The sequence below is a fragment of the Pleurodeles waltl genome, chromosome 3_2 (genome assembly GCF_031143425.1).
Source record: "Pleurodeles waltl isolate 20211129_DDA chromosome 3_2, aPleWal1.hap1.20221129, whole genome shotgun sequence".
Classification (NCBI taxonomy): Eukaryota; Metazoa; Chordata; class Amphibia; order Caudata; family Salamandridae; genus Pleurodeles; species Pleurodeles waltl.
In genome coordinates, this window is record NC_090441.1 from 144,158,561 (window position 1) to 144,179,893 (window position 21,333).

Consider the following 21,333-nt stretch of genomic DNA (forward strand, 5'->3'; position numbering starts at 1 on the left):
TTGTACTTGTTCTCCAGCAACACCCATGGAATCCGAAGTACTCTGATGCATTCCCAGATCTACAAGTCTGGGAATGCATCAGATTCCTACACCACCTCAGGGTGGCGTAAGAGTGACACAACGAGCAGAAATATTTTTATTTCATCCCGCTTTTAACTCTTATGATTGTTTTTTGCTGGAAGGTGTTTCTTCCTGCACAAAAACAATCATCCCCACAACACAGGCACCCTGCACCATGGTGCAATGGTGCGTGCATTGGTGCATGGTAGCAATTCATGCACCAGCGCAGGGGGAGAGGACAGAAATGTGCTGTATCTTGTAGATACATCACATTTCTGCCCTTTCCCAGTGGTGCAGGGCAGCTCAGCAAGATACGTGCTGTGCCATCCTGAGCCACAGACCTAGCAAATGAGGCCTCCAGTTGTCATGGAGGAGGGTTTTCAAGAAGGAAGTCCCAGATGTCCCAGTGTACACTGAGGCAGGAAGTAGGGGGCACCTGTCCCGTAAAAAAGAGTGATAGAGACAAAGATGGAAACAACTCTGTCATTGGAAAGGAGTCTCCTATTCTCTTACCTCACTTGCTATCAGGAATATGATTCCCAGAAAGGAAAAAAATCTTTACTCCGATGCAATTGTGCTGCTGTAAAGATGAGTCTCCCTGGTGCACTTTCAGGAGTCTTATACCCACCATTTTGTGGTATAGCTTGACAACTGTCTGGAAGAGAAGATCTATTGTTACTAATACTTTAATATAAATATTGTGTGTGTTTTGGCTCCGCCCAGAGGACTATTTCTCTCACTGCACGCTATTACCTGCTTAGTGTATCGTTCTGTCTCTTATGTAAATCTTGCATTGTAGAGCATGAAGGTCTATTTTACAACTGAAAAGCACACTGAATCCTCTCTTATTCCATTCTTTAACTTATAGATGTTAGGTATAGGCCCGGACTTAACAAACATGTTGCGGACGCTTCTCTGAACACCAATCCTCTCCCTCAACTTAATCCAACACAAAGAGCTGCATTGAACACACCACTGCAATGGGAAGACCAGTAAGAGAAGATAGCACAAACGGGCTGGAATAAAACACAAGGCGAAGAAGGGCTTCCCCTGGAATTTCATGCAACCTACAGACTGGGGCTAATGGGATGCTTCTTAAAAAGCCAGGGACGTAGGTTGCCTACCCCAGTCAAACAGGTAGGAATTAATCATGGCTGTGCCAAAGCCCTATAGGGACCCCCTAGCAGTGGCCTCTTCCTGGCTGTTGTTGCTGTTGAAGCTTGACTATAAAATCTTGGGGAAAATATTGGACATTCAATTGTTACCATTGATCCAGATGCTGTCCATACTGATCAAAAAGACTTATACCAGGCTTCAATACCTACCTAAACATAAGCATTTGCCTGGGATAATGGACTGGGCTTGACAACACCAAGAGCACCACTGGGTGGCCTTGCTAGACATTGAAAAGGCCTTTGAAACCCTCAGCTGGCCCTAACTGTTACAGGTGCTCTGGCAGTTTGGCATAAGGACTAAATTCCTTCGATGGGTTAACCTGCTCTAAAGGGACCGGGAGGCATTGGTTCATACACATTGACTGATATCCTCCCCTAATCAGAAAGGGAAGTAGGTACCTACCCTCCCTCCCTATCTTTACATTTGCTATAGAGCCTCTGGTTTGTGCCCTGTGAGCGTGGGCATAGGATTGTGTGATACTGATGGGTGGAAAATGGCACAGTGTCACTATACGCCAGTGACGCTTTGATATATCTATATCTACGGAGGGCATGACTAGCGCATGCAACCTCGCCCTGGTAATGGCAGTGCTAGAGGGCCTTAGCATGCCCTCAGGCCTGAAAGTTAATTGGGATAAATCTCTTCTGTTCCCACTGACTGCCAGGAACACTGTTGGGCATTGAGTCCAGTTGAACCTGGCTCTGCACTTGGCTACCGATTTGTTCAAATACCTAAAAGAACACATCTGCCACACTGAAAAAGATCTCTGATGATATCCTGGGGAAGGAAGTCACCTCCATTTGGAACTTCCTCCCCTTCTGGAATGCTTTGCAATTGTCTACTTTGGGCTATGTGGCCATCGCTAAAATATTAATCGCTCCCAGGCTAATTAGGCAAAAATATAAATTTTCTCAGCATTACCACTTGTACTGAGACCTGAGAGTGTGTCACTGTCTGTAATACACAATATACGTCTCTGGATGGAGGTGAGCATCACAGTGTTGTGAGGTCTGTTGCACAACAGAACAGAACCTGGCAACTTTTTCATGGCCTTGTTTATTCGCAAACCACTTTTTGCTTCTAAGGCTTCCAAAAATCTTAAACGCCTGTTAATGTTTATTCAGCATCATATGCAGCCCCCCAAAAATGCTGCAGTTACATTCATTACAATAATGTAATCACTGGCAATGAATTGTTAAGATTCGCTATCAAGAAATTGCAAAGACAAACCTACATACATCTGGCTATTGGAGCGTTGACTTTTCTGCTCTATTAGTTTTACTTTGAAAAGTAGATCTGTGTGTAGATCTGCCTAGGATTACCTGTGGAAAGGTAAGACTGAAGACCCCTGGCAGAATTTCAGAAGACACACATTTAAAGTTACTCTTCCAAAAATGTAGGATCAGGACTAGGGAAATAAACCTGCGCTAGTGTCCTCCTATAGGAACATGGTTCAGATTGATGCCTCCCTGTAAGACACTGGGTTCCTGCTTGAGGGGGGGTGAAACCCTACTCAAACAGGAACCACAATCCTTGTCAGCGTGAGGTCAAAAGCAAACCCTAAATTAACTTGTACTCAACCCTTTGGTTGCTTGGAACAGAACAGTCAAGCTTAACCTAGAGGCAATATGTAAAGATTGTGTGCAACATTTCAACCAGTGATAGAATGGAAACAGCACAGAGGAATCCCACACCAGATTAGGAGAAACAGAGTGAATTTTAATAAATAAAACAAGACCAAAACAACAAAAATCCAATTTGTAGGATTGGACCAAAGGTATGCAATTTTAAATAGGCAAGTGAAGATAGCACCAAAAAGCACAAACTGCCAGCTGTAGATATCTGGTCGAGCTAGACTGGAACAAAGTCAGAAGTTCAGGCCAACTGTAGTGCAGCCCAGGCCAGCTACAGTAACCCACGTAGGCCCCCTGAATAAGAGTACCTTAAATCCTGGTTGTAAAGCATTGTCAGTTCCCCTGTCGAGGATATGTCATGCAGCCAAGATGATGCAAGATCCAGGTCAAAGATGTGTCACACAGCACGAGTTCTGGGAAGCTGTAAAGTTGCAATGTGAGGTGTTATACTACTTTGTGTTCATAAAGGTGGTCAATGAGGAGGCTAGTGATGCAAAGCCCTGTGTCGAGCATGTGCAACGCACTGGCTGGTTACGAATAAGCTGCATGACTTCTGATGTGAAGTCCCGCTTTATCATTGAGGCTGATGTCGAAGAGGTGCTTGCGATGTGAGGGCCTGCATCGAAGGTGTCATTGCACAGCGGTAGTTCTGATGAGGTGATTGGCTGTGTGGGCGATGCAAAGTCCTATCACTGGGAGAGTCCTCGTAGCAGAGACAATGCATCAGCTCTCTCAGGGTTGCGCAGCACTGGAGATGCGTTGGTCTAGATGGACTAGAAGAGCACATTCAGGCCCACTTCCAAGGGTCCAGGACTTGGATATCACCACTTGGAAGGGTCAGACTCATAGTTGTAGAGTTCAGGTACTGTTTACAAGAGACTAGCCCCTGGAATCACTCTGGTATTCCTGGGTATAGGCTGCAGGCTCCAGTTCTTCTCACCCAGGCAACAGGGCAGCAAGTGAAAACAACAGTGCAACAGTCCTTCTGGGTAGCTAGTCCAGCAGAGAGGCAGTCCTTTCAGCAGCACAGCAGTCCTTTTTCCTGGCAGAGTTTTCCACATGTGTAGAAGTGAACTGAAGAGTAGGTCCCATATTTATACTTGGTGCCTTCTGTGAAGTGGGAGAAACTTCTAGAGGATTCCCTTTGAAGTGCTCAGGCTTCATGCCTTCCGTGAACTGGCTCCAGACTAACTGCAGGGCATGTGCAATTCTTTGTGTTAAGACAGGACACAACCTAATCAAGTGTAAGTAGGTCTATACCAAGCTCTGCCCTCCCATCCTGCCAGGGATGTCCCATCCAGGCACACCTAAGCTTGCTATTGCGTGTGGCTGTTTAGGAGGTATACAAAAAGACCAACTGCCAAATTGACTTTGTCGCGTGACCCAGAGACAGGCTGCAAGTATTAAATGGCTAAGACAGGAAAATGCCAACCTTCTAAAAGTGGCATTTTCACTATCAAAGAGATTTTTCATAACAATTCCAAAGACACCATACATGGACTGTTTACCTTCTCCCATTTAGAAGTTATCAGTATTAAATGTAATAAGGTAACTCTAGTATTATCCTGTGGGAAAGGCAGGCCTTGCAATAACAAAAACAAATGTAGCATTTTTTCACTATCAGGAAATGTAAAACTTAAAAGTACATGTGCATGTTTTTAACTACAGTGTACCCTCACTCTGGGCTGTTCAGGGCCTACCATAGGGGTGACTTTCATGTATAAACAAGCAATTGCAATGCAATGGGTCTCACATTTGCCAGAGCTATTAGCGTTGTAAACTCCCACCTTCTTGCCACATAACTTGAAAATCAAAAGTAAAACAGTTTCACATAAGTGAGCTGATTCACAGCGCCATGGCCGCCATGAGCATCAGTGATAAGGAGAGACATAAAATGAAAAAGAAGTTTGCTTGCAGTTAACCTTAACAGCAAAAGTGAAAATAGCCATGTAACAGGGGCGATAGCCAAGGCGGTAACAAAACAAAACATCCCCAGGGAGGGACAAACGTAAATCATTTACCAATGTCATCAAAGGATTTTTGAAAGGAAAGACCACGAATGAATGATAGTAATGGCTGTGAGGTGGGTGTTGTTAAAAGCCCAGATACATACCAACACGTTGGAAAAGCAGCGCCTGCGCGCTGCTATGCTCAACCTAAAAAGGAAGGTTTAATGCCAAAAGGTTTATTTTGCCGGGTCGAAATGGCAGTTTAAATCTGCACCCACAGGCTGCAATGGCAGGCCTGAAATATGTTTAAAGAGCTACTTAAGTGGGTGACACAATTGGTGCTGCAGCATTTAATTTACAGGCCCTGAGTACATGTAGTACCACTTTGCTATGGACTTCTTAGTAAATTAACTATGCCAACTAGAGATAAATCAATGTTACCATGTTTTAAGGAGTAAACACACAAATAGACGTGGGTGGATTTTGCATAGCTGCGCTATCCAGGACTCCGCAAAGTAAAAAAAAAACCTCTGTCGCTCTACGTGGAGTTGCTTTAGTGGGCAGAGTTTCTTTTTGTGCCCGTCGGCAGGATGTTTAAGGTCACTGGCAATGCAAAGTACGTCCTCGTATTGGAATTCTTGCACGAACCATACCACGCGGTTCGCATGGGCGCGGCCATCTTGTTTTTTTTGCTTTTTATGGTGCTGGGTCCTACTGTATCTCCCTCTATATCTCACCCATCCCTCTCTTTTAAAATCTACTTTCCCCTAGTTTCTTTTTATGAAATTATTTTTTCTCTTTCTCCTTATATACTTTAACTTTTCTCCTAAGTTTTTTGTTTTGTGTAACTTTTTTACTTTAACATTTTTTTTCACTTTCTTTTTTTTCCTTTCCTTCTTCCCAATCCTTCCTTATACCTTCCCCCCCTCCCAAGTCTCCAGAGCCAAGGCAAACCAGGGGAGTGGCAGCACCAGGTCCCCAACCACAAGTGTCAGCTGCCTTCTTTGCTGGCGGCAGTGACATCAAGGGGTGCAGTCTGTGCCATATTTTCCAAGGTGGAGGTGGCTGCCTTGGTGTTCTATGTGCAGCGCCACCTCCCCTCCACCTTGGCAGCAGGCAGCAGGCCTGAGTCTGGGCACAGCCTCCGGGAGTGCCAGAAACATTGGGAGACGGTGCACCCCGCTGTGCTCCGCAACTCCGGTGTCCTGCACACCTAGCAACAGCTGACACACTGGTGGACCATCATCCTAGATCAGGTGATGGACCTGCTCGACCAGCTAGGCGTTGATGTTGCAGGGCTTGGTGAGTAATAATAATTTGTTGTTTTCTATGCTAATAGGTTCTTCCCAAATAGCAAGAATGCTGCTCATATGCAGGTGAGTTAACTTTATGTTACAAATATAATATTATGTGATTGTCATCTATACAGGTGCTTGGCACTATCTAATTGTACTTATTTTTGCTGCTTGATTGGGCTGATTAAGAAGTACTTATTTTCTATATTTCAAATTTCTTTACTTCAAACTGTCTGGTTGTACTAGTTTGTCTGTAGCTTCCTTTCTTCTGCTTTGTCAGAGAGATTTCCTTCTCCCCTTATGCAGCTGATCTTGTTGAGTGGTTATAAGGCTCAGAGAACACATGTACTGGAGATTGCATGCCAATGTAAGGTATTCTACACATGTTTCGTGAGAAGGCTTTCTTTTCCTTGCTCCAGATCAATCATTAAAAAAATGAAAAAAATGTGTGTTTGAACATAGTCATGTAATTGTTTGTACCCTCCAATGTTGTGTATGTATTGTTTGTATACTGGCAGTTGATGACTGTGCACCATGCTTGAAATTATGAGGAAGATGGCCTCATTGCATTAGCCAACCAAGACCATATGCCCTTCATTGACTAATGTGTGCATCCTTTTATTTCTGTTGAAAAACTCAGATTCATCAATAGCTAGTTCTGCCCCTCCATTACTAATGTTTTTTTTTTTTACTTGACTAACTGGCTTTTAAAAATTTGCCAACCAACAAAATGCTCACCTGATATTTTGATAGAAGAGAAGTCTGTAACCGAAATATAGTGATTTACTGCTGTTGTATTTTACTATTACAAAAAACAATAGGGGGAGGCGTATGTGGCGTCTAAATTGTGTTATATTTTTTCTAGCTGCACCGACTACCAGTGCCAGAGCCAGCAGTGCCAGCGCCTGCACAGATGCGTCTGCGGGAACGGATAAGAGGGGAGTCTCTGCGGCAGCAGTGGCAGTCAGTGGTAAGTCCTTTTGCTTGTTTATTGACAACTAGTAATTTGGGGCCAGATGTAGCAAAGTTTTTGCACATCGCAAACAACGAATTTCGCTGTTTGTGACGTGCAAAAAGCACATCACAATGCCCAATCCCCGTTTTGCGAGTCGGTAGTCGCAATTATGAAGGGGTGTTCCCCTTCCTAATTGTGAGTCACAGCGCGATGCTGCATTGCTTTATGACCGCAAACGCGTTCACAAAGCAATTGCAGTTACCACCAGTGTCACACTGGTGGTAACCCATTCGCAAAAGGGAAGGGGTCCCTATGGGACCCCTTCCCCTTTGTGAATGGAATGGAAAAACATTTTTCCAATAGACCACTGCCTGCTCTGAAAAAATGAAACAAAAACGTTTCATTTTTTTGTTTTGTAATGCATGTTGTTTTCCTTTAAGGAAAACGGGATGCATAACACAATAAAAAAAACAGCTTTTTTCAAAAGCAGTCACAGACATGGTGGTCTGCTGTCTCCAGCAGGCCACCATCCCTGTGAGTGCTGCGAGTCTCAAGGGGGTTGCAAATTGCGACCCACCTCATTAATATTAATGAGGTGGGCATTTGCAACCCCCTTGGGAGTCGCAGATGGTGTCAGGGACACCATCCTGCATACTGAATTGCGAATCGCAAATTGCGAGTCTCTCTGACTCGCAATTTGCGAGTCGAAATTCACGAATTATGTACATCTGGCCCATAGTCACTACAAGGGTGTACTAGTGTTGTTGACTCACTTGTCCACATCGTGATTTAGCAGACGCAGTGGGAGTTGAGCAAGTATTAATGGCCTTTTCTATCTGCAGCTCAGCAGACAAAGGATTATAAAATTAACTTAAACTATGATGTGTTTTGGAAAATCGAAAGAAGGATGGAAGTAGAATGGATGGGTGAAATATAATATGAGTGAAAGGATGTGTGTGTGGATGAAAGGGTGTATAATAATAATCATATAGATGGGTTATGGGGAGGTTGATAGAATGCATGGTGGGTGAAAGGGTATATGGGTCAAAGAATGCCAGCCGGGGTTGGTGAAAGGGGATGGGTGAAAGGATTCAATGCCTGGATGGGTGAACAGACTCCTCGGGTGGGTTACATCTCTTGGATGGGTGAGTGGGTGAAAGGATGCATGGGTGGGTATAGGGTAAATGGATGTTGGTGAAAGGTTAGTAGAGAGCCATGTTTGGAATTCAGATAGTTTTAAATGGTGAAGGACTGGGTGAAAGAATGGAGAGCTTGGTTTAAATTGTGTGTATCAAAGCCAAGGGTGAAGAATGAGAGTACTAGAAGAACACATTTGCAATGATGAATGGATAAATGCTTGGAATGAAGAAACAAGGGAGCTCTTCTGGATAGGGGAGTTCTTCTCACCTACTTTACTTGCTTGGGATGGTTTATATCAAAAGTTTGATGCAAAGGTTTGGATGGTATTTCAGAATATTCCCTTGATTCAGAGTATTTTTCAAGCTCGGCAGGTAATATGTATCCCACCATCCATTTACCTTTGCTTCCCTCCCTGTATCGTTCAGTTCGGCAGAACTCGCACTGCAATGGTGGCTGTGCAATGTGCCTCTGTCAGCTTAAGTTAAGTTAAAGTGTTAAATGCTTTTCAATACATGGCAATGTAAAAACAAGGTGTGTTTCCCTTTCCTTCCAGTGCCTACTCGGTCAGTCACTTCCTAGTACTTCACTCCTTTAATCGTTCTTAAGTTCTATCCTAGACTTCTGAATAATTTGAAAAATACAATCTTTGCATTCACCACATTTTTCAAGCCAAGTGAAAAATATAATTCATCATGGCTTCCGTAACTGATATACTTCTGTTCTAATTTTCCCTTTCAACAATTGCCAACCACAGTGAGTCACACTACTAGCCAAACCGTAGGCACATGATGATGATGCTGAGGAATTGATTGATCAGTAAAGTGTGTACTCAACCTACCCATCCTAATCCGCTCTACCGTATCCTGCAGTTGAGTATGTTAAGAAGATTCCTTTCCTTACTGCAAAGCCAATGTATTATTTGGAAAAAAGTAGTTATTACAAAGTGTGGTGGAGGACGGACATGAGGACAGTGAGGTAAGTGGTCAATAAGTAAGTGCCTTTATTTTCCTGAATGGGATAGTCTGTGACAGTGAAAATGCGCCAAATACAGTCTATGTCCCATTCCTTAATCCTTTCCCTGTACTGTAGTGCATCACTTTTCCCACCACCTACTTATGGCAGACAGGATGTCTGCATGACTGATTATATTATATTACCCGGGGTGTTTCATTATTGGTATTTGTTAGAAATGGGTTTTTTGGGTGGCAGTCAGGTTACGGGGACGGGGTTTAAAAGAATGGCTAAAATGAATGCAGATGCTTCTGCATGTGGACAGTAAGTTGCTGTCTCAGGGTTCTTTTTTTAAGAAATCCTGTACAATGATGTTTATGTAGTGTGCAAAACACAAGACTCTGAAATAGCCACCATCTGACATGGCCTTAACTATATTACTGCCATCGTCCATGGCAACAAATCTAATGTTAAGCCCTCTGGGGTGCAGCAACCTTGTTGTTAAAGTCATCCAAGATGATTGCAGCTGTATGGGATTTCTCCACGGCGAACATAGCTACTGTTGCATGTTTCCGAGCACAACTATAAATTTCAGCTGTGTCAACAACTGCAGATATCATTTTTCTAACCCTCACAAAAGAGATCAAGTGTGCAGTGATGCACATGTAATCAGTGGCTTGGCAGCTGGTCCACATGTCTGTTGTCGAGTGGATTGTCTGGACAGCACTCTGCTTCAAAGCTTGTCCAACCAATTGCAGCACATCCTGATGTAGCACTAGAACAGTAACTCTGGCGAAATAGATCCGGCGGGGAACTTTTGGGCAGATAGCCACCACAAATTCTAGAAAACAAACTCCTTCCACAAAAGAAAAAAGGAGGAGGTCCAACGCTAACATTTTAGCCAGTTTCCCATTGTACAAACATGCCATTGGGTGGTTGCGTTCAAACTGCCTCTCCTGCCTAAACATGGCAGTAATAGTAGCCTGGATTTTTTTCCTTTGCTGTTGCCACTGATGTAGGCGACTTAGAAGGTGGCGGTAGACTCAATGTGCATATCAGGGGGTCAGCCACTTTAGATTCTCGCTTTGGAGTTTCAACTTGACTCTGAGTCTTCCTGTGCAATTGCAATGTTGCTGATATAGGAATATCACCCTCTTCTTCACTTTACACCATGATTTTATCAGATTCCCTTCTTTCAACACCTTCACTAACACCACTTGCAGGCTTTTGGACGCTAAATTGCACCTCCCAGTTGATTGCGTGGTGTTTCCTCAAATGGGTTGTTTGGCCTCCGGTTCCATAGTTTGTACCAAGCTTACACCCACTAACACTTGCTCGGCAAATGGAGCATATGGCAATGTTTGCCTCCTTTTCACTAACCGTAAAGAAGTCCCAAACTGGGGAGGTCAACTTTCTAATACTCGTGCCACTGCCAATGTCTGAAGAAGTGGTGGTAGGTGGATGTTGTTTTGATGACATTTGTCTCTCTGCAGGGCCTTCTTCTATTGAAGTGGCTGTATATGTAGGTAGCACCCGGGACCTTGTAAATATGGAAGTTGGTGGAGATGGAAGTGGTGGTATCTGTGTCACATCCCTCAAAGCAGGTTGAGAAGATAGGGTAATGTTTGACTCCACTAGGGCTGGGCTACCATCCATGATGACTCGCCCGTCATCAGACTCGTCCTCCTCCTCTTCATCCGTAACTCTAAGGCTTTCGGGAACCTTCCTTTTCACTCCTTGCCTCTCCTGTGTCTCAAACTGAGGTTGAATCCAAGTGGAGTCTTGATCATCACAATGGGGGCTTGAAGAAGAAGATGGCGGCGGCGATCTGGAAAACAGTGTATTTATTGAAAGAGGGGCTTCTTTGGCTTCCCCTGCATGAAGCTCAAAATCCTGATGTGCTCCTACTATTGCTGGTTGCAGCTGTTGTTGTCCCCTGGCCTGAGTTTCTGGCAACGATTCGGTACTACTTTGAGAAAGAGATAAGTCAAACTCAACGTCACTGCTCGTCAGCGTTCCTGTGATTAGAGAGGCTGCCTCTCTGCCAGGTATGGGCTTAGGCCTTGTTTGGAATGGGGCCACTAATGTGGGAGTGCCGCTCCAAGATTGTCTTCCCAGAAGCTGGTGTGGCAGCCATACATTTTTGCCCAAAAAAGGTCTGGAGTGACATACCAGTAGTGGGAAGCTCCTTCTAATAACTGGCTGTTCTCTTGGAAGCAGCTTTCTTTGGGGCCATCTTGAAACTGTCAGTTGGCAGTAGCACTTTGCTTCACAAGCTGAAGAGATGTCCGTGTTCGTGAGTGTGGCCACGCATCATGTCATGCACAGGCCTTCTGTATGGCAGAACTGTGGGTGATGGCTCTTTCTCTTTGTGCACCTAAAAGCAAATATGCAAGAAGGATCAGTGAAACATGGCATTGTTGCAGTTGCATTAGTAGTAGAAACAATATAATTTAATGATTACTTAACTAAACTTATAAATAAATATGAAATACAGTGTATCCATTCGTAAAAACACACTGTTAGAAATGGGGTTTTTGGTTGGCAGTCAGGTTACCCTCTGTCCAAGCAAGAACCCTCACTCTAGTCAGGGTAAGTCACACACAATCCAAACTTATCCTGTGCCCACCCTCTGGTAGCTTGGCACGAGCAGTCAGGCTTAACTTAGAAGGCAATGTGTAAAGTATTTGTGCAATAAATCATACAATAACACAATATAGCACCACAAATATACACCACACAGTGTTTATAAAAATATATAATATTTATCCGGATAATTGTAGGTCAAAACAATTAAAGATGCAATGTGAAATTGTAGAGATATCACTGAAAAGTGATATGAAGTGTCTTAAGTCTTTAAAAAGCAAACAAAGTCTCTTTCAAGCACAAAGTACCTGGTTTAAAGAGGAAAATCTCCGCAAAGGGCCGCAGAAGAAGAGATACGTGGAAAAATGGTGTGTGCGTCAATTTCTCCCCTGCACACACAGACTTGCATCGTTATTTTCCACGTGGGGAAGTTGTGCGCGTTTTCCCGCGCGCCGACAGTCTCTTTCTGTGGGTCGCTGGATTACCAGATGTCCCGGGGTCTGTGAGTGGATTCTCCTGCTTGTTTTCCGGCTGCACGTCGTTCCGCAGGGCTGTGCGTCGAACTTTTGCTCTCACGGCAGGCGTCGCGTCGATTTCCCCTCTGGAAGTCGGGCGGCGTTGTCCTTGCAAGGCCGTGCGTTGAAGTTCCGGTCGTCCCGAAGCCGTCGCGTCGATCAGCGTCGGTGTGCGGCGTTTTTCTCGCCGCGGAGCAAGCTGTGCGTCAAAATTTTCGGCGCGCAAAGAGTCCAAATGAAAAACAGAAGTCTTTTTGGTCCTGAGACTTAAAGGAACAGGAGGCAAGCTCTAACCAAGCCCTTGGAGAGCACTTTTACAGCCAGACAAGAGTTCAGCAAGGCAGCAGGGCAACAGCACGGCAGCAGTCATTTGTAGAAAGCAGTCAGGTGAGTCCTTTAGGCAGCCAGGCAGTTCTTCTTGGCTGGATGCAGTTTCTGGTTCAGGTTTCTTCTCCAGCAAGTATCTGATGAGGTAGGGCAGAGGCCCTGTTTTATACTAAATTGTGCCTTTGAAGTGGGGGTGACTTCAAAGAGTGGCTAAGAAATGCACCAGGTCCCCTTTCAGTTCAATCCTATCTGCCAGAGTCCCATTAGGGGGTGTGGCAGTCCTTTGTGTGAGGGCAGGCCCTCCGCCCTCCCAGCCCAGGAAGACCCATTCAAAATGCAGATGTATGCAAGTGAGGCTGAGTACCCTGTGTTTAGGGTGTGTCTGAGTGAATGCACAAGGAGCTGTCAACTAAACCTAGCCAGACGTGGATTGAAAGGCACAGAAAGATTTAAGTGCAAAGAAATGCTCTCTTTCTAAAAGTGGCATTTCTAGACTAGTAATATTAAATCCGACTTCACCAGTCAGCAGGATTTTGTATTACCATTCTGGCCATACTAAATATGACCTTCCTGATCAGCAGCTGCCACTTCAACAATGTATGAGGGCAGCCCCAATGTTAGCCTATGAAGGGAGCAGGCCTCACAGTAGTGTACAAACGAATTTAGGAGTTTTACACTACCAGGACATATAACTACACAGGTACATGTCCTGCCTTTTACCCACACAGCACCCTGCTCTAGGGGTTACCTAGGGCACATATTAGGGGTGACTTATATGTAGAAAAAGGGGAGTTCTAGGCTTGGCAAGTACTTTTAAATGCCAAGTCGAAGTGGCAGTGAAACTGCACACACAGGCCTTGCAATGGCAGGCCTGAGACAAGGTTAAGGGGCTACTGAAGTGGCTGGCACAACCAGTGCTGCAGGCCCACTAGTAGCATTTAATCTACAGGCCCTAGGCACATAGGGTGCACTCTACTAGGGACTTACAAGTAAATTAAATAGCCAATCATGGATAAACCAATCAATAGTACAATTTACACAGAGAGCATATGCACTTTAGCACTGGTTAGCAGTGGTAAAGTGCCCAGAGTTCAATAGCCAACAACAACAGGTCAGAAAAAATAGAAGGAAGGAAGCAAAAAGTTTGGGGATGACCCTGTCAAAAAAGCCAGTCCAACATGACCCCCTACCAGCCTAAAGCCAGGGGAGAACAATCACTATCCTGATGTACTTCCCTGTTTGAGGCGACAGAACAAGGACCCAGGCCCACAACAGCAGGGGCATGCTCCAGTTCTTCACCTTCCTGACTCCAATTGGATCCCTCTGTCCATACTCTCAGGGCCCACTAAGCCAACCCATGGGGAACCTTTCTCCTTACCTGCGGATACCATCTGTGCAGCACCTAACCTTACTTTGCTCACAGATGTATCCCAGGAGCAGGATAGTACCACCAGGACCAACTCAGTGGTGTTGCCCACTCTTCCCCTGGGGTGTGACACTTGTCCCCTCCCCAGGGGTAACTCTGTCCACCCGGGCAGCAAGCCACAGTGGTTACTGACAGCTGTCAGGGATGAGAGCCAGGCCCTTGGCCTCTCAAAGCTCTCCCACCACTGTGACTGTGGAGAGTGGCGGGCGGCAGCCCCAGGTGCTGGGCACCCTTTAACCACTCTCCCTTCCACCAGGTCAGGGATGACAGCTTGAACCTGGTCCTCCTCTCTGGGGCTCTGTACTCTCCCTCCTGGAGCGGTACCCCCAGAGTCCAACATGGTCAGGGTGCTTATAGAAGTCGCCCTGTACCATTCCTCCACCAGCGCAGGGCTGTTAACCTGCAAATGGCCCTCCAACCTGGGGTCTGTACCTTCAGGTTGGACTAGGGCCCGGGGTGAGGCTTCCCTCCCCCTGCCCTCTCTTCTGGGGTCCAGCACCCTCCAACTAGGAGTGGCCTCCTCAGAAGACAACATGGTAGGGGCACTGTTATCATGAGCCCCTCTCTCCAGGTCCGGGGGGACACCCTGAACCTGGTCTTCCAGCCCAGGGTCTGTACCCTCAGACTGGATCACTGCCTGGCAAACCAGGACTTTCTGGGGGGCACACCTACCCCCCACCAGGTCAGAGTTTAACCTCTGGACCTTGTTATCCAACCCAGAGTCACCACCCTGAGGTTGGACAATTGCCTGGCACACCAGGACTTTCTGGGGGACACACCTACCCCGCAGGTCAGAGTTTAACCTCTGAACCTGGGTATCCAACCCAGAGTCACCACCCTGAGGTTGGACAATTGCCTGGCACACCAGGACTTTCTGGGGGGCACACCTACCACTCGCCAGGTCAGAGTTTAACCCCTGAACCTGGTCATCCAACCCAGAGTCACCACCCTGAGGTTGAACCATTGCCTGGCATGGAGGACTTCCTGGAGTGCACACTCATCCCCCACAAGGGACACACCATCCCCAAGGGCCACACAAGAGTCTGGTTGGAGCAGGTCTCCCGACCTCTGCCCATCCGCCAGCGTCTGGATCTCCCCCAAACCTGAAACGGTTTCACCTGGGTCATTCCTGGGGGGGTCTGCTTTCAGGGCTGACCCATGACTCTCCAGGACCTCCACTGGGGTACGCAACCCCCTCTCAACCCTCTGTCTGGAATTCTGCACCCCCTCACTAGGAGTGGTACTGCCAGACACCAGAACTGGTGGGATGCTGGCTACAGTCACCCCCCCCCAAGTTCTTCTGACACTGCGGGCCTCCCTCAACAGGTGGCCCTATGGTACAGGCTAGGCTTCCCTCCTTGGGTTCCCTCATGGAACCCTCTAGGACCTGGGACCTACCTGGGACACTACAATCCTCTCCCACCTCACTTGGTTGGGAAACGCCTAGACCACTCCCTTCAGGAGCACCCCCAAATGCCTCTTCAGACTCTCTTGTATTCACCCAGAAGTCTGCCTCCATTGTAAGCTCCCTGGGGTCAGAGAACTCACACTCCACCTGGTGTTGGCATAGCTCTGGAAAATAAGGACCAGACATATGCTCTCCAGCAATTACATCACTCTGCCCTTCACATGTATTAACCACAGTACCCTTCACCCAACCATCCAGTGACTCAGCCTTGAAAAAGCACTCTATATCACCATCCTGAGACTGGTGAGACAGTATCTGACTGTCCCTGACACTCAACCCATACTCTTCTGGAATGTCTCCACACTCTATATCCAGGACGTCCACCAGGGGGGAGCCCTTTTTCCTTTCACTCTCTTCTAGAGCCAGTAAAGTGTCCCTCCCCCCAATAGGAATATGACTCCCTGTGCCAGTTCCCCAATCCTTCTCAGGGACCCTGTGCATAACGGGAACTACCTCATACTCTGGAACCGCCTGGGGTGTGTCAACTCCCTTCTTCAAGTTGGGCACCACATCTCTGGGCTTGTGCCCTTCTTCAGCAGTACTGGATGCAAGATTTTTGCTGCCACCATCTGAACTGGACTCAGCCCTTCCGGCCTCCAGTTTCAGCTCTTCAAAGCTCAGCTCTTGAGCTGCAATTCTTTCTTTTTCCAGGGCTAAGGCACTTGATGCCTCAGCCCTTTCAAGAAACTCATCTAGCACTTCCACCTGTCACTCTTGAGCTAGGAGCCATTCATCTTTCACTAGTTCTCTTTCCTGATCTGAATAGTCTTCCTCCTCATCTGAGCAGTCCTCCTCCTCATCTAAGGAGTACTTAGTCATTTGGTTTTTTGCTGCTTCTTCCTCTGCCCATCTTTCTTCCCCCCAAGTTATGTAGGTATCTAGCAGTTCCATCTTAGTAGATCTCCTTGGTATAGGAAGGCCCCATTTTCTGCAAAGCCTCCTTAGGTCAGCCTTAGTGAGAGATTCAGTAGGCACAAAGAATGACACACGGTAGATACCCATTCTCAATCTGATAAGGTATCACAGGCAAAAACCAAAATCCAAAGTCCAAAATATCAATAATATATCCAGGAGGACATCAGAGAACCAAAAGCAAAAAGATGAAAAATCAAGTTGACCTTCAACTGTGGGTAGGTAGTGAAATACTTAGCTACTGTATGTCACTGCACAAACACAAGTCCTATCCTCCCCGATGATCACCAATGTTAGAAATGGGGTTTTTGGTTGGCAGTCAGGTTACCCTCTGTCCAAGCAAGAACCCTCACTCTAGTCAGGGTAAGTCACACACAATCCAAAATTATCCTGTGCCCACCCTCTGGTAGCTTGGCACGAGCAGTCAGGCTTAACTTAGAAGGCAATGTGTAAAGTATTTGTGCAATAAATCATACAATAACACAACATAGCACCGCAAAAATACACCACACAGTGTTTAGAAAAATATATAATATTTATCAGGATAATTGTAGGTCAAAACGGATAAAGATGCAATGTGAAATTGTAGAGATATCACTGAAAAGTTATATAAAGTGTCTTAAGTCTTTAAAAAGCAAACAAAGTCTCTTTCAAGCACAAAGTACCTGGTTTAAAGTGGAAAATCTCCGCAAAGGGCCGCAGAAGAAGAGATACGTGGAAAAATGGTGTGTGCGTCTATTTCTCCCCTGCACACACGGACTTGCGTCGTTATTTTTCACGCGGGGAGACAGTCTCTTTCTGTGGGTCGCGGGAGATGTCCCGGGGTCTGTGCGTGGATTCTCCTGCTTGTTTTCCAGCTGGGCGTTGTTCCACGGGCTGTGTGTCGAAGTTTCGCTCTCACGACAGGCGTCGCGTCGATTTCCCCTCTGGAAGTCGGGCGGCGTTGTCCTTGCAAGGCCGTGCATTGAAGTTCTGGTCATCCCGAAGGCGTTGCGTCGATCAGCGTCGGTATGCAGTGTTTTTCTCGCCGCAGAGCATTTAATCTACAGGCCCTAGGCACATATAGTGCACTCTACTAGGGACTTACAAGTAAATTAAATAGCCAATCATGGATAAACCAATCAATAGTACAATTTACACAGAGAGCATATGCACTTTAGCACTGGTTAGCAGTGGTAAAGTGCCCAGAGTTCAAAAGCCAACAACAACAGGTCAGAAAAAATAGGAGGAAGGAGGCAAAAAGTTTGGGGATGACCCTGTCAAAAAAGCCAGGTCCAACACACACCAACATTAACTTTCATTATCATGTATAGTCATGAAGGATAAGAAAGAGCAACAACTACAACATACAGAATGCAACTGTTAGATTTATCTATCTGCATCAAGTTGGCATGTGCCACTCAGGGAGATGCAGGTACCAAATTGAATAATAATCCTTGAATAATGTAATGCAGTGCAACTGTGCACCTATGGCAGACATGGGGCTAAAAGGGAAAATGGGAAAAAAGAAATGTAATTTTTTTTTTTTAAAATCTAAATCCAAGAAATTAAAAAAAATATATATTATCATTATACTGTTATTATAATATTAAATTAAATAAAGTTTGGGAAACAAATGAGATATTTTTTTTTTTAAATAGATTTCGATTGCTGATGTACAGGAGGAAGGGGACCACCATGAAAAACCACAGAGATTTGGGAGGTACGGGGTGGTGGAGGTGAAAAATGCAAAAAAAAGTATATAATAAAATATAAAAAACTGCTCATACAGTACATTTAGTAATAAGCCTTGACCTACTCGGCCTGAATAACACAGAAAATGACCTCCAGCCACATGGTCAAACAACAACCAGTAAGGAGGCATGGCCACCACAACAAAGAAGAACACATGCAGGCTTAAAGCACACTGTCTGCCTACACAAAATGGCCACCAGCCACATAGTCAAACAACAACCAGAAAGGAGGCATGGCCACCACAACAAAGACGAACACATACATGCCTATAACACACTGGCTGCCTACACAAAATGGCCACCAGCCCCATGGTCGAACAACAACCAGCAAGGAGGCATGGCCACCACAACAAAGAAATGCTAGCCTAAAAGCACACTGGCTTTCTATTCATTAGCAGACTAGGCGCATAACATAGTGTATTAAATGAATATTGCAGATTTACAAAACATGGAGAAAATGTACAGAACTGTGCAACTTCTTTCCTTTAAAGAAGAACCCATTACAAGTAAAACAATAGGTACTAGGTCCCTACTGAAACTGCGGCCCATCTACCACAATAAATTCTAAAAATCAAATAATAGTACAGATAATTCCTGGTGCATGCCCTCCATCAAACAAACAAGTTGTACAACACCCTTATACAAGTGTTTTTGAACTTGCTCGTGAAATCTCAAATACCACAAACTCCTTAAATCCAATGATACATCCAGGAGACAAAAAAGTGATCCTTCCAGCTTGAAATCCTAGTGAAAGGTGACCAGAAGATGGACAAAGCACTGGGAGGAGCCTGCTGGACAGGAACGGGAAGTTGGAGTCTCTGGGGTACTTCCTGTTGTTGAAAAACAAAAGTGCTCCTCGCACAACAATATCAATGCGAATGGTCAATTAGAGAAGAATTTTCACTCGAAGTTTTAGATTTTAGCTGCTTCGCCAGGTTGCAGCAGCAGTTGATCAGACTCACTCGTGCTTGACTGCGTCACAAACGACAAGCTGGAAGTCGCTGGTGGAGCGCTACCTCTTGCATGTGGGTAAAAAATCTCAATTGTGCTTGCGAGAGAGCAGAAGTCTCTTGTCTCGCTTCTCTCACACGTGAAGTGACAGGAAGCGTGTGCCAATGGGGGGAAAAAACTTTGCTACATTGCGTAGTGCGGAGTCTATCACTAACTCTGCATTCTCAGTGGAAAGTGGAGTTGCTGAATTCCAAAAACTCTGGCAGCAGAGCGGAATTTTTCACCCAGGCCTACACACGAACCTTAGCACTTGTTAAAAGTGGTAAAGTGCACACAGTCCTAAGGCCAACAAAACAGGATCAGAAAAGTATGGTTGAGTGAGGCAAAAAGTTTGGGGGAAGACCACCCTAAGGCTGACAGGTCTAACACTCCCGGTATGGTACACTAGGTATCCTGGTTAGTTGGAACACTACAGCTGTCAACCGATGTAGGTAGGAAATTGAACACTCGCCAATTGACACTCTCAAGCTTTATATGACTAGTGAACAAAGTACTTACTTTCCTTTCTTTATGAAGAAATTCTGAGACTCAAAACATGCGAAATGATAAGTGCTAGTAAAGCCCATAAGTACTGGATCGCTTATTTATTAGGTGTAATCAGCTGTGGATGCTGCATGCCAACTACTTAACACGCTCTGCTAAGGGACGTGTCCTCCCCTCTTTCCTAATTGTACAATTTATAATTTGACATACATTCTTACAATTTGTTTATACTCATTATAGAATGTTCATTGACTTTGTTATCAGTTTTGATGTATTTATTGTTCTTTATCTGTACGCTTATAAGGCTAGAAGTAGCTTCTCATTTTACTGCTTTTTCCTTTCTTTCCTATTATCTTTTACTTTCTCTTTTCTTCTTGTTTTCTTTCTTTTTCAAAAAAGCTGATTGCTTGATCTCACATTGCCATGTAGCTTACACTTTTCTACTTTCTTTAAATGAATTATATCCACTATATTTCTCAGTGTTAATCTTCATATTCGTAAGTTTGTATTGCAATGTTCTCTTATCTATCACACTGTTTTGCTCATTTGTTTAAACAATATTGGGATAGACTGTGATGAGGTATGTTAGTTCATTGTTCCCAATTTTAAGGTTTCAGCTACAAGCAGCACTGTTGGCAGACCTTCTGTTTCCAATGCATAACCAGGAGTTATAGTGGATTTGGGTCAGCCCTTGCTTCTGATTGAATAGCTTTATTGTCCATTTAAGTTGTCTGTCCTAGATTTGACTGCTTTTATCCTTATTCTTGTGTTTGGACTGCCCAGGAGAAATTTCTTCTCACAATATTGGATGAGTTGAATCTTTGCACTTAGGCTTCAGAGAATTGTTTTTAATTTGAATTCAGCATTCTGTGGGTGTGTTTCTTTAATCTCTTCTCTGTTTTAAGAACAGAAGTGCTGCATACTACGGGGCTGGTATGAAAATGTGAATGACTACAACAGATGAGGATGGCTGACTGGTAGCCCCTCTATTAATAATCTTTTTGGAAAAACAAAAGGTCTTAGCATGCATATTTATGATGCTTGTTGAGGGCTCTCTACCTGATGCAAATTCAGCTTGCCAAATGATTATAATCATGGTGATTGGCAACAAACAGTAGGGCATATTTAAGACCCCCAAGCGCCATTCTAACGGCACATTAGCATCACTTTTTGACGCTAATGTGGCATTAGAAAGACAAGAATGCCGCACCATATTTACAAAGTGGCGCATTGCATACATTGCACAACTTTGTAACCCCTTCCGCTACATTATGTCTGTGCCAGGCATAATGTATGCTAACCAGGTATTCCCCCATTAGGGAGGCTGAAAAGATGGCGGAAGGAAATCTAATAGATTTCCTTGCGTATTTTTTTTCGGCACTTTTAACGCCTGTTCAAAGCAGGTGTTAAAACGGAGTATGCCATTGAATACAATGGGCCCCTATGTACTTTGCAGGACTAGTGCCAACATTTTGAATTCCTAAGATGGCTGCCATGTTTATAATCAGTAAGCAGGTTATCAATGGGTAGCAAGGGCTGAGAAAAGTATGAGAAATTGAATGCTGTGGATAAAGTCACTTTTTGTTCCAGTCTGAAAAGAGTTTGGCTTGCTTTAGGACAGCAGGTTTGCCATTTGTGTGGCATGCACATTGCTTTTTGCCAATGAATGTTTGCCATCAACGGTTTCCTCTGTTTGCTATGGTGAAATGTAT